Source organism: Aegilops tauschii, chromosome 6, assembly GCF_002575655.3.
Source record: "Aegilops tauschii subsp. strangulata cultivar AL8/78 chromosome 6, Aet v6.0, whole genome shotgun sequence".
NCBI lineage: Eukaryota > Viridiplantae > Streptophyta > Magnoliopsida > Poales > Poaceae > Aegilops > Aegilops tauschii.
The window spans coordinates 123,190,598-123,205,361 of record NC_053040.3 but is presented as its reverse complement, the minus strand read 5'-3'; the positions used below and the strand labels follow the sequence as shown (position 1 = coordinate 123,205,361).

The 14,764-nt window shown below is 45.5% G+C and overlaps 2 long non-coding RNA genes across 2 annotated transcripts; one reads left to right on the top strand and one right to left on the bottom strand.

Annotated features, from left to right (window-relative positions):
- Window positions 1-261: 261 nt before the first annotated feature.
- On the bottom strand, window positions 262-1,036 carry LOC120966256 (uncharacterized). The gene is made up of 2 exons (XR_005759623.3): window positions 928-1,036; window positions 262-573 (listed from the first exon to the last, which is right to left on the bottom strand). It is a non-coding gene; the product is annotated as an uncharacterized lncRNA (long non-coding RNA).
- Window positions 1,037-2,129: 1,093 nt separating this feature from the next.
- On the top strand, window positions 2,130-2,932 carry LOC120967434 (uncharacterized). The gene is made up of 2 exons (XR_005761212.3): window positions 2,130-2,274; window positions 2,630-2,932. It is a non-coding gene; the product is annotated as an uncharacterized lncRNA (long non-coding RNA).
- Window positions 2,933-14,764: the final 11,832 nt, after the last annotated feature.

Here is a 14,764-nt window from a genome sequence, read left to right as displayed (position 1 = left end):
TTAAATTTGAACTTCTAGTTTTTATTATAAATAGATTCAACATATTACTTTTATTCCTTTTTTTGGACAAGAGAAACAAAAACTTTATATTGTACAGTGAGAAGTTCAATTTTTTGCAGTGTGAAAAGTTGCATTTTGTTGTGAATTTTTTGTTGTTTTATTTCTATCTTTTTTTACAAAAGTGAACAGTGCATGTTTCGCTGGGAGAAACACATGCACAATATGTCACTGTTTCTTGCCGTTTTTTATCAAGTATAAGCATTGACTAAATTTTCAAATTCAGTGGTGGAGGTATGCAATGATAGAATAAAGAAAACATGCACACAAATTCAGAGAGTTCAGAAGCTCTGGAGCTCAAGTATATGGGGTACAGATGTGTCTGTGTATGTGCGTCTGATTGCGTGGAACAGGTGCTCAAGGGCGGACGAGGTCTTCAGACGCACTGCAGGCATAGTTCGGGCGGAGGGTGGCGCCAGGTTGTAATGCGGGATGCGGCGTCACCGTCACGCTCGTCACCAGGAAAGAGACGGCCAAGGCGTACAGCACGTCCGTTCGCTAGGACAGGCCGATGACCTTCAACAAAATTTGCAGAGAACTTGAGCCATGGTGTATCAAGCATCACGTGTTTGATTTTTCAGAGCATCCTTGCTTGCAAGACAGAGTACTAATCTAATATCTAAGAGAATATAATACTTGGGAAATAAAAATTGAAGAATCTGTAGGAAGAACTAAACTGGAACTGCTCATCTAGCGAGACAATTCCTTCCTTCTCACAATTTTTCACACGGAAAAATAAGAAAGAGATGCCACAAGCTCTGCTCAGTTTGGATTGAAGGAAATTCCTCTAGCATATGTCAGAACTCGTAACTGAACTAGCTTCTGCCGCTAACGATACAGGCAGCCTGGAGGATTTGTGTTAGTGCATACCACCAATTTTTGCGTCTCCATCGAGCTGTAGTTGACCTCGCTTGTACTACAACGGAGGAGGAGCCGCCATGAGAGTTTACAGAGGCCCACAATGGCTCGCAAGGGGAAGTTCGAGCGACCAGTCGCCCGCGTGGAGAAGTTCGAGCAGCACCAGGGGCAATCCGTGGTGGTGTCCGGACGCTGTTCAGTGTGGCAACAGGTGACGCAGGGGTAGCCGGATAAGTACTGCCTCCCCTGCTTGAGCTAGCGGTGGACTGCAGCGGCAGCTAGCGGAGGACTGTGGAGGCAGCAGTAGCTAGCGGTGGGCGGTGGTGGCGCGATCCGGGGAGGGTGGCGGCGGCGGCGGCGTGATCCGTGGAGGGCGAAGGCAGCAGCGGCGGCGGCGTGATCCCCGGCGGCGGCCCAATACAAGGAAGGGGCGCCACGGCGGTCGATTCTCAGGGCGGCGGACGGCGCGGCGGCCAGTTCCCGGGGCGGGAGATGCACGACGGTTGGTTCCCTGGGCGGGGGCGGGCCGGCGCCGGCGGGGTGGGTGGCTGGATCGAAGAGGGAGTGGGGCGTGGGAAGGTTCGCTAGATCTGGGAGGAAATGGGAGCGTGGGGAGGTACGGTAGCGAGGTAGCAAGGTGGGTTCATGGCGCGCCTCCCCACGCTCCCACGATAGCGAGGTGGGTTCAGCCCGAGCACTATTCTAATCACAGAATTAGAATAGTTATATGCTCCCGAACCCACCTCGCTACCGTACCTCCCCACGCCCCACTTTCTCCCAGATCTAGCGAACCTTCCCACGCCCCACTCCCTCTCCAATCCAGCCACCCACCCCGCTGGCGCCGGCACGCCCCCGCCCAGGGAACCAGCCGTCGTGCCTCTCCCGCCCCGGGTACTGGCCGCCGCGCCGTCCGCCGCCCAGAGAATCGACCGCCGTGTCGCCCCTTCCTTGTATTGGGCCGCCGCCGGGGATCACGCCGCCGATGCTGCTGCCTTCGCCCTCCACGGATCACGCCGCCGCCGCCGCCACCCTCCCCGGATCGCGCCACCAACATCCGCCGCTAGCTACTGCTGCCTCCGCAGTCCTCCGCTAGCTGCCGCTGTAGTCCACTGCTAGCTCAGGCGGGGGAGGCAGTACTTATCCGGCTACCCCTGCGTCACCTGTTGCCACACTGAACAGCGTCCGGACACCACCACGGATTGCCCCTGGTGCTGCTCGAACTTCTCCATGCTGGCGACTGGTCGCTCTAACTTCCCCTTGCCAGCCATTGTGGGCCTCTGTAAACTCTCATGGCGGCTCCTCCTCCGTTGTAGTACAAGCGAGGTCAACTGCAGCTCGATGGAGACGCAAAAATTGGTGGTATGCACTAACACAAATCCTCCAGGCTGCCTGTATCGTTAGCGGCAGAAGCTAGTTCAGTTACGAGTTCTGACATATGCTAGAGGAATTTCCTTCAATCCAAACTGAGCAGAGCTTGTGGCATCTCTTTCTTATTTTTTCCGTGTGAAAAATTGTGAGAAGGAAGGAATTGTCTCGCTAGATGAGCAGTTCCAGTTTAGTTCTTCCTACAGATTCTTCAATTTTTATTTCCCAAGTATTATATTCTCTTAGATATTAGATTAGTACTCTATCTTGCAAGTAAGGATGCTCTGAAAAATCAAACACGTGATGCTTGATACACCATGGCTCAAGTTCTCTGCAAATTTTGTTGAAGGTCATCGGCCTGTCCTAGCGCACGGACGTGCTGTACGCCTTGGCCGTCTCTTTCCTGGTGACGAGCGTGACGGTGACGCCGCATCCCGCATTACAACCTGGCGCCACCCTCCGCCCGAACTATGCCGGCAGCGCGTCTGAAGACCTCGTCCGTCCTTGAGCACCTGTTCCACGCAATCAGACGCACATACACAGACACAGCTGTACCCCGTATACTTGAGCTTCAGAGCTTCTGAACTCTCTGAATTTGTGTGCATGTTTTCTTTATTCTGTCATTGCATAGCTCCACCACTCAATCTGAAAATTTAGTCAATGCTTATACTTGATAAAAAACAGCAAGAAACAGTGACATATTGTGCATGTGTTTTTCCCAGCGAAACGTGCACTGTTCGTTTTGTAAAAAAAGATAGAAATAAAACAACAAAAAATTCACAACAAAATGCAACTTTTCACACTGCAAAAAATTGAACTTCTCACTGTACAATATAAAGTTTTTGTTTCTCTTATCCAAAAAAAGGAATAAAAGTAATATGTTGAATCTATTTATAATAAAAACTAGAAGTTCAAATTTAAAAAACGAAGAAGTTCAATATGTATTACAAAACCAAGAAGGTTAAAATGAAAATAGAAAAGTTCAAAAACGTTTATCAAAAAAGAGTTTCACCGTTACTAAATAAAAAAATTCTGAAAGGTTAAACTTAAATAACGAGCGACGGAGTTCAAAATAGTTATTCATCTTTCTAAAAGGACAACCAAGAAGTTCAAAATAATTTGAGCTTGTATTCAAAATAATTCAACACTGATGATTATATACGCCCCGAAGTATATTTCTAAAAAAGCTAAACCGTTATGTTTTAGAAATTCATGTTTTAGATATGAATGTGAAGTTCATGTTCTAGAAATTCACAAGTTCACGTGTACCATATACTGAAGAAAATCATCAATGAAAAAAAGGACCGTCTAGGCCATTTCACTGACAACAAAATAATGCCGAAAAATGTCGCGAGACAAAAAAATAAATGTAGAAAGTGGAAAAAACTATAATTTTGTTTTGTAAAAAGTTAGAGCGGATCGATGTCTATAAAAAGTCAGATTTTTTTCATTACTAACGAGAAACAAAAGAGAAGTCCAAAGTGATAACTGTCAGAAGTTCACGTACTGCATGGTGTGTGTTTCGTACTAGAAAAATACAACAAAAGGGCAAAGTCTAAAAGTTTTGTTGGTAGAAGTTCAAGTGCTCGGCCCGGGAAAGTTCAAAAATTCTTCTGAAAGAGGTTCACCGTGTATTTAGATGTACAAATGGAAAAATAAAGTATTTCAAATAAACCATGAAGTCCAAATTATAAAAATAGAGAAGTTCAATATTTATAAAAAAACAGATTTCTCTTCGTCACTAAAGAATAAAATTAAAGAAGTTCAAATTAAAATAAAAAGGAGTAGTTTGATGTTTACGGGAAACTCAAATTCTTTCCATCCCTAGGAAAAATAAATGTGTGAGGTTCAATTTAAAAAAAATGTTTGATGCTTCTTTGAAAACATATTTTTTCTAAGAATAAGACTAAGAAGTTCAATTCAAAATAACAGATAAGTTCGAAGTATATAAAAAACTCACATTTGTTAAGAATGAAAACAAGAAGTTCAAAAATTAAATAACAAGAAGTTCAACTTTTAATAATACAGCGCTTCAAAATTTCATAAAAAAGATTAACAAAATAAACCAGGAAGCCCAAGGAGTCGGAGGCCCAGGGCTCCTTCCAGCCGGCCAACGAGACCAAGAAGATACCCTTGGAGCCGGAGCACCCGGAGAGGCACGCTGTCATAGGGGCCAACCTTGACAGCAAATAGAAAGCGAGCTCGTCGATTTCCTCCGTGAGAATCGGGACAACTTTGCATGGTCTCCCAAGGACATGCTGGGTGTTCCGACGGATTTCGCCGAGCACAAGCTACATGTCAGATCGGATGCAAAACCAGTCAAGCAGCCCCTCCGCCGCCTGTCAGAAGAGAAGAGAAGGATGGTTGGTGAAGAGATCGCCCGGCTTCATCATCGAAGTGTTCTACCCGGACTGCCTTGCCAACCCAGTCCTTGTATTGAAGAAGAATAACAAGTGGCGCATGTGTATTGACTACACCAGCCTCAACAAAGCCTGCCCTAAAGATCCGTTTGCTCTGCCTTTTATAATTTGTGCCGTTTTCAAATCAAGCTCAACCCAGAGAAGTGTTTCTTTGGAGTCCCAGCCAGCCAGCTCCCTGGTTTCCTTGTCTCTGAACGTGGCATCGAGTGCAACCTTGTGAAGATCAAGGCCATTGAGCGGATGCAGAGACCCACCCGGCTGTGAGACATCCAGAAATTCATCGGGTGCATGGCATCTCTCAGCCATTTCATCAGTCGGCTGGGTGAGAAGGCTCTTCCCCTGTACCAGCTAATGAAGAAAACCACTTGCTTCGAGTGTAATGACAAGGCGGACGAGGCCTTCCTCCAGCTCAAGAAGATGCTGGCCATGCCGCCTGTCCTGGCGGCTCCGGTTGCTAATGAGCCCATGCTCCTCTACATCGCCACCACCAGCCGGGTGGTCAGCACCATCATTGTGGTCGAGAGCCCAGAAGACGGCAGGGCACAGCCGGTCCGGAGGCCCGTGTACTACCTGAGTGAGGTGTTGTCAGCCTCCAAGAAGAATTACCCCCACTACCAGAAGATGTGCTACGGCGTGTACTTTGCATCCAAGAAGCTCAAGCAGTATTTGCAAGAGCACTCCATCACGGTCATCTGCACTGCCCCACTTGCTGAGATCATAGGCAACAGAGATGCATCAGGCCGGGTGGCGAAGTGGGCCATCGAGCTGGCTCCCAGCACCATCCTCTACCAACCTCGCAGCGCCATCAAGTCCGAAGCACTGGCCGACTTCCTCGTCGATTGGGCCGAGACCCAGTACCTGCTGCTAGCGTCGGATTCCACCCGTTGGCGGATGCACTTTGATGGCTCGAAGATGCACACCGGTCTGGGAGCCAGCATCGTCTTCACCCCTCCCAAAGGCAACAAGCTCAGATACACACTGCAAATTCACTTTGACGCCTCCAACAACATGGCCGAGTACGAGGCACTCGTCCATGGGCTCTGACTGGCCAAAGAAATCAGCATCCTCCGAGTGCTGTGCTATGGCGACTCGGACTTGGTGGTCCAGCAGTCATCTGGCGACTGGGACGCCAAGGATGCAAACATGGCAAGCTACCGCTTCCTCGTCCAGCAGATCAGTGGGTACTTTGACGGGTGCGAGTTCCTCCACGTGCAACGAGCCGACAACGAGCAAGTAGATGCCCTAGCACGGATTGGCTCCACCTGGCAGGCCATACCAGCCGGCGTCTCCCTCCAGTGCCTGCGCAAGCCGTCTATCAAGCCTTCGCCGGAATCAGAGTCCATCTTCGTGCCGGCTGCTCCCGGAACAGTCGGATCCGGCTCGGGGACTACAACAGTCGCACCCGGCCCGGGAACTTCACAACCTGGCCCCGGGGCTGCAGCAGCTGGCCCGAGGACTTCGGCAGGCGGCTCGGGGACTGCAGCAGTCGCACCTGGCCCGGGGGCTGCACCAGTCTGCCCGGGGACTTCAACGACATAGCAAGCGGCGGCCGACTCCAACCCGCCGCCTCCCAACCCAACCGCCCTGGTACTAGTGGCCGTGATGACAGTGGTAGAAGCACCATCATGGGCGCAACCTATCCTCAACTTCCTTGTGAGCAGAGAGCTACCAGCCGACGAGATCTTGGCCCAGCAGGTGCAATGCCGGGCGGCAGCATACACCATAGTTAACAGAGAGCTTGTCAGGCGCAGCAAGACTGGCGTTTTCCAGCGATGCGTAGAGCCGGAGAAGGGTAAGGCAATCCTTAGAGACATCCACCAAGGCGAATGCGGTCACCACGCGGCCTTCAGATCCCTTGTCGCAAAAGCTTTCCGCCATGGATTCTTCTGGCCGACTGCTTTGGATGATGCCAAGGATTTGGTCAAGAAGTGCAACGAATGCCAATGCTTCAGCTCCAAGCAACACCTGCCGGCTTCTGCACTCAAGACCATCCCCCTCACTTGGTCGTTTACCGTCTGGGGGCTGGACATGGTGGGCCCATTCAAGACAGCACGCGGAGGCTTGACCCATCTGCTAGTCACCGTGGACAAATTCACCAAGTGGATTGAAGCAAAGCCAATCAAGAAGCTGAACGGTCCGACTGCTGTGACCTTCATCGCAGATATCACCGTCTGGTACGGTGCGCCACACAGCATCATCACCGACAACGGCACCAACTTTGCCAAAGGCGCCTTGGCTCATTTCTGCACGACGCATGGCATCCAACTCGACTTAGCGTCCGTTGCCCACCCGTAGTCAAACATCCAGGTCGAGCGAGCAAACTGCTTTATCTTGTCCAGCATCAAGCCCCGACTGGCCGAGTCGTTGGAGCGCTCAGCCGGCTGCTAGATCGAAGAGCTGCCGGCCGTCCTCTGGAGTCTCCGTACCACGCCGAACAAAGCCACCGGCTTCACTCCCTTCTTCCTCGTGTACGGGTCTGAGGCCGTCATCCCAACTGACATCGAGTTTGACTTGGCTTGCGTCACCATGTACACGGAGGCGGAAGTGAAGGAGGCGCGAGAAGACGGTGTTGACCTGCTGGAGGAGGGCCGGCTGTTGGCACTTGGCCGGTCCGCCATCTACTAGCAGGGCCTGCACTGCTACCACAGCCGAAAGGTCAGGCCACGATCCTTCCGAGAGGGGGACCTTGTGCTCTAGCTGATCCAGCGAACAGCCGGCCAGCACAAGCTCTCGGCCCCTTGGGAAGGGCCCTTCATCATCAACAAAGCCTTGGGCAACGACTCCTACTAACTCATCGACTTGGAGAAGCCCAGGGCACGCAAGAGGGACTGTTTAGATAACCCACAAGTAGAGGGGATCAATTGTAGCCTCTTTCGATAAGTAAGAGTGTCGAACCCAACGAGGAGCTAAAGGTAGAACAAATATTCCCTCAAGTTCTATCGACCACCGATACAACTCTACGCACGCTTAACGTTCGCTTTACCTAGAACAAGTATAAAACTAGAAGTACATTGTAGGTGTTGTTGGTAGGATTGCAAGAAAGTAAAGAGCATGTAAATAAAAAGCTAGGGGCTGTTTAGATAAAGACACAACTAAATTAGTTTTAGTAAAGAGCTTTTTGTCACGAGAAAGTTATTTGTCCCTAGGCAATCGATAACTAGACCGGTAATCATTATTGCAATTTTATTTGAGGGAGAGGCATAAGCTAACATACTTTCTCTTCTTGGATCATATGCACTTATGATTGGAACTCTAGCAAGCATCCGCAACTACTAAAGATCATTAAGGTAAAACCCAACCATAGCATTAAAGCATCAAGTCCTCTTTATCCCATACGCAACAACCCCCTTACTCGGGTTTGTGTTTCAGTCACTCACGCAACCCACTATAAGCGAATCATGAACGTATTGCAACACCCTACAACGGGAATCCCTCACGCTTGCGTGAGACGGAGGGCACCATAGGACAGCACCAATAATAAAACATGCAACTCAAACCAATCACGATCATCAATTAACCCATAGGACAAAACGGATCTACTCAAACATCATAGGATAGCCATACATCATTGGGAAATAATATATAAAGCTGAGCACCATGTTTAAGTAGAGATTACAACGGGTAAAAGAGGGGTTACACCGTTGCATAGAGGGGGGAAGAGTTGGTGATGATGGCGGTGAAGTTGTTGGTGTAGATGGCGGTGATGATGATGGCCCCGGCGGCGTTCCGGCGCCACCGGAAGAGAGGGGGAGAGGGGCCCCCTTCTTCTTCTTCTTCCTTGACCTTCTCCCTAGATGGGAGAAGGGTTTCCCCTCTGGTCCTTGGTCTCCATGGCATGGGAGGGGCAAGAGCCCCTTCCGAGATTGGATCTGTCTCTCTGTCTCTCTCTGTTTCTGTGCTCTGGGATTCTGCCCTTTCACCGTTCTTATATATCTGGTGATCCGTAACTCCGATTGGATTGAAACCTTCGCCCAGATTTTTCTCCGAAAAATTAGCTTTCTTGCGGCCAAAGAAGAGCAGCAACTGCCTTACGGGGGGCCACGAGGGTCAGGGGCGCGCCCCCTGCCTCGTGGCCCCCTCGGGTACCTTCTCGCGTTGATTCTTCTTCCCATATTTCACAAATATTCCAAAAATATTCTCCGTCTGTTTTTATTCCGTTTGGACTCCGTTTGGTGTGGGGTTTCTGCGAAACATAAAACATGCAACAAACAGGAACTGACACTGGGCACTGGATCAATATGTTAGTCCCAAAAATAGTATAAAAAGTTGCCAAAAGTATATGAAAGTTGTATAATATTGGCATGGAACAATCAAAAATTATAGATACGACATAGATGTATCAGCATCCCCAAGCTTAATTCCTGCTCGTCCTCGAGTAGGTAAATGATAAAAAAGATAATTTTTGATGTGGAATGCTACCTAGCATAATCTTGATCATGTAATCTAATCATGGCATGAATATTAAGACACGAGTGATTCAAAGCAATAGTCTATCATTTGACATTAAGACAATAATACTTCAAGCATACTAATAAAGCAATCATGTCTTTTCAAAATAACATGGCCAAAGAAAGTTATCCCTATAAAATCATATGGTCTGGCTATGCTCCATCTTCGCCACACAAAATATTCCAATCATGCACAACCCCGATGACAAGCCAAGCAATTGTTTCATACTTTTGACGTTCTCAAACCTTTTCAACTTTCACGCATTACATGAGCGTGAGCCATGGATATAGCACTATAGGTGGAATAGAATATGATGGTGCAGGTTGTGTGGAGAAGACAAAAAGGAGAAAGTCTCACATCGACGCGGCTAAGCAATGGGCTATGGAGATGCCCATCAATTGATGTCAATGTGAGGAGTAGGGATTGCCATGCAACGGATACACTAAGAGCTATAAGTGTATGAAAGCTCAAACTGAAAACTAAGTGGGTGGGCATCCAACTTGCTTGCTCATGAAGACCTCGGGCGTTTGAGGAAGCCCATCATCGGAATATACAAGCCAAGTTCTATAATAAAAATTCCCACTAGTATATGAAAGTGATAACTCAAGAGATTCTCTATATGAAGAACATGGTGCTACTCTGAAGCACAAGTGTGGTAAAAGGATAGTAACATTGTCCCTTCTCTCTTTTCTCTCATTTTTTTTATTTTTTAATTTATTTTTCTCTCTTTTTTTGGGTTGGCTTCTTTGGCCTCTTTTTTTATTTGGGCTTCTTTGGCCTCTTTTATTTTGATAACCTCACCTGGGACAATGTTCTAATAATGATGATCATCACACTTTTATTTACTTACAACTCACTAGAACAAAGATATGACTCTATATGAATGCCTCCGGCGGTGTACCGGGATGTGCAATGATCTAGCGTAGCAAAGATATCAAAATATCATGCTAGCTATCTTAGGATCATGCAATGCAATATGACAATGAATGTTCAAGTCATGTATATGATGATGATGGAAGTTGCATGGCAATATATCTCGGAATGGCTATGGAAATGCCATGATAGGTAGGTATGGTGGCTCTTTTGAGGAAGATATAAGGAGGCTTATGTGTGATAGAGCGTATCGTATCACGGGGTTTGGATGCACCGGCGAGGTTTGCACCAACTCTCGAGGTGAGAAAGGGCAATGCACGGTACCGAAGAGGCTAGCAATGATGGAAGGGTGAGAGTGCGTATAATCCATGGACTCAACATTAGTCATAAAGAACTCACATACTTATTGCAAAAATCTATTAGTCATCGAAACAAAGTACTACGCGCGCTCCTAGGGGGATAGATTTGTAGGAAAAGACAATCGCTCGTCCCCGACCGCACGCATAAGGAAGACAATCAATAAATAAATCATGCTCCGACTTCATCACATAACATTTCACCATACGTGCATGCTACGGGAATCACAAACTTCAACACAAGTATTTCTACAATCCACAACTACCCACTAGCATGACTCTAATATCATCATCTTTATATCGCAAAACTATTGCAAGGAATCAAACATATCATATTCAGTGATCTACAAGTTTTATGTTGGATTTTATGACTAACCATGTGAATGACCAGTTCCTATCATCTCTCGAAATAGATATAAGTGAAGCAAGAGAGTTTAATTCTTTCTACAAAAGATATGCCCACGCTCTAACAAATATAAGTGAAGCAAAAGAGAATTCTACAAATGGCGGTTTTCTATGTGAAGAGAAACAGGCAATCCAAACTTCAAATGATATAAGTGAAGCACATGAAGCATTCTATAAAGCCATACTCAAAAGATATAAGTGAAGTGCAAAGAGCATTCTATAAATAAACCAAGGACTATCTCATACCAGCATGGTGCATAAAAGAAAAATGAAACTAAATGCAAAAGACGCTCCAAGATTTGCACATATCGCATGAACGAAACAAATCTGAAAACATACCGATACTTGTTGAAGAAAGATGGGATGCCTTCCGGGGCATCCCCAAGCTTAGACGCTTGAGTTTCCTTGAATATTTACTTGGGGTTCCTTGGGCATCCCCAAGCTTGAGCTCTTGCCTCTCCTTCTTCTCCTCACATCGAGACATCCTCGATCTTTGAACACTTCATCCACACAAAACTCAACAGAAAGCTCGGTAAGATCCGTTAGTATAATAAAGCAAATCACTACTCTAAGTACTGTTGCAAACCAATTCATATTTTGTTTTTGCATTATAGCTACTGTAATATAACTTTTCCATGGCTTCATCCACTGATATAAATCGATAGTTTCATCAAAACAAGCAAACTATGCATCAAAAACAGAATCTGTCTTAAACAGAACAGTCTGTAATAATCTGAACATTCACCATACCTCTGGTACTCCCAAAATTCTACCAAAATTAGGAAAAATAAAAAATTTGTATAAAAATACAGTGCAAAAAGTTTCAGAACCATTTTACGTTCCAGTAAAAAATGTAAAATCGCGCACTACAGCCAAAGTTTCTGTCCTGCACCGCACAAACCAACAAGCATTGTAAACATCCTAAAGGCAAACCTTGGCACATTATTTTTATTATACAATGGAATTTTACAAGGGGATAATTATTTTTGTTGAAAAGTTTCTGAAATCAAGATTCACAAAGTTTCCGTGAGCATGAACAAAGTTCAAGGAGCTCCCCCACTTCAACAATGCTTGTCTCTCTCACTTTCACTTTCCTTTTTGAAAGGTTTTGGTTTCCCCTCTTTATTTTTATTTTTTTAACTATATAAAAGCACTCAACAGAAATAAATGACTCTCTAAAAATTCCGGGTTGTCTCCCTGGCAGCGCTTTCTTAAAGCCATTAAGCTAGGGATATAGTGCTCAAGTAGTGAATCCACCCAGATCCCAAGGTATATAAAAGCCAATTTTAATTAGCAATGATTTGGCATTTAGTAGTGAGCACAAAGCAACATATATCAAGAAATGACAAAGTCTAGCTCTCTTCCTATGCATCGGCATGTCATAAAAGAACAATTCATGCCCACATAGTAAAGGCCAATGCATAGTATAAACAGTTTCTTGCAATTTTATCATGTTGGAAACATAGAGAGGTGGAGATATAGTTCCTCTCTCATAATAATTGCAAGTAGGAGCAGCAAGAACATGCATATTATATCTATCAAAATCATCATGTGCAACGGCAAAAGGCAACCCATCAATATAATCCTTAATAAAGGCAAACTTCTCCGATATAGTGTAGTCGGGAGAATTCAAAAAGATAATAGGACTATCATGCGTGTGTGCAATAGCAACAATTTCATGTTTAACATAAGGAACTATAGCAAGTTCATCTCCATAAGCATAATTCATATTGGCATCTTGGCCACAAGCATAGAAAGCATCATCAAAAAGGGATATTTCAAGAGAATCAACGGGATCATAACAGTCATCATAGCAATCATCCTTCGGTAAGCACGAAGGGAAATTAAACAATGTATGAATTTAAGAGTTACTCTCATTAGAAGGTGGGCACGGGTGATCAATCTGCTCTTCCTCCTTTTGTTCTTTGCTCTCCTCCTCTTCTTTTTCATCCAATGAGCTCACAATGTCATTAATTTCTTCTACCATAGACTCCTGCAAAATATTAGTCTCTTCTTGGACAGCAGAGACTTTCTCAATAAACGCATCAATATCGGCATTGTATTCATAATTCTCATAGCAATATTTAAGGATAGCTAAATTTTCAGGTCTATAAAGTGAATCATCAAAATCTTCAAATTCTCTAAACAAAGATTCAATTTCACATGCACCCTTAAAAGCAACAAATTCTTCTATTTCTTCCACATCATAGTAATCATATATACCTCTAGCATAAGAAGCCAAGGTTTCATTATCATTAAATTTGCATGAAAAGGGAAGGTGTGGAGCCTTCATCCTAGAGCAACAAGTATAATCATATATCAAGCATAGTTGCCTGGCATACCACTTCAACATATAATTTTGATCCCATAATAGTTTCCCTTTTTGAGTCAAGCGATAATCCCTAAAGTATTCACGTTGATCCAACGTGTCTCCCATTACAAAATTGAATGGGGTTTTCTCGGGATTATCAAAGTAGTACATAATATCTTTCACATAATGAGCATCGAGGGATTTAGGAGGTTCCCCATCTCCATAAGTAGCAAGTAAACCTAATTTTTTTGGTATTTCGTGTTCCATATCCATAACTAAAGATAGAGAACAACTAAGAACAGCAAATAAAAATTACTTAGCGATAAAGCAAAGAAGCACACACGAAAATATTCACCCCACGCTATAAGTCCCCGGCAACGGCGCCAGAAAAAGGTCTTGATAACCCACAAGTATAGGGGATCAATTGTAGCCTCTTTCGATAAGTAAGAGTGTCGAACCCAATGAGTAGCTAAAGGTAGAACAAATATTCCCTCAAGTTCTATCGACCACCGATACAACTCTACGCACGCTTAACGTTCGCTTTACCTAGAACAAGTATAAAACTAGAAGTACTTTGTAGGTGTTGTTGGTAGGTTCGCAAGAAAGTAAAGAGCACGTAAATAAAAAGCTAGGGGCTGTTTAGATAAAGACACAACTAAATTAGTTTTAGTAAAGAGCTTTTTGTCACGAGAAAGTTATTTGTCCCTAGGCAATCGATAACTAGACCGGTAATCATTATTGCAATTTTATTTGAGGGAGAGGCATAAGCTAACATACTTTCTCTTCTTGGATCATATGCACTTATGATTGGAACTCTAGCAAGCATCCGCAACTACTAAAGATCATTAAGGTAAAACCCAACCATAGCATTAAAGCATCAAGTCCTCTTTATCCCATACGCAACAACCCCCTTACTCGGGTTTGTGTTTCAGTCACTCACGCAACCCACTATAAGCGAATCATGAACGTATTGCAACACCCTACAGCGGGAATCCCTCACGCTTGCGCGACATGGAGGGCACCATAGGACAGCACCAATAATAAAACATGCAAGTCAAACCAAACGATCATCAATTAACCCATAGGACAAAACGGATCTACTCAAACATCATAGGATAGCCATACATCATTGGGAAATAATATATAGCATTGAGCACCATGTTTAAGTAGAGATTACAGTGGGTAAAAGAGGGGTTACACCACTGCATAGAGGGGGAAGAGTTGGTGATGATGGCAGTGAAGTTGTTGGTGTAGATGGCGGTGATGATGATGGCCCCGGCGGCGTTCCGGCGCCACCGGAAGAGAGGGGGAGAGGGGCCCCCTTCTTCTTCTTCTTCTTCTTCTTCCTTGACCTTGTCCCTAGATGGGAGAAGGGTTTCCCCTCTGGTCCTTGGTCTCCATGTCATGGGAGGGGCGAGAGCCCCTCCGAGATTGGATCTGTCTCTCTGTCTCTCTCTGTTTCTGCGCTCTGGGATTCTGCCCTTTCACCATTTCTTATATATCCAGAGATCCGTAACTCCTATTGGATTGAAACGTTTGGCCAGATTTTTCTCCGAAAATTAGCTTTCTTGCGGCCAAAGAAGAGCAACAACCGCCTTATGGGGGCCCATGAGGGTCAGGGGCACGCCCCCTGCCTCGTGGCCCCCTCGGGCACCTTCTCGCGTTGATTA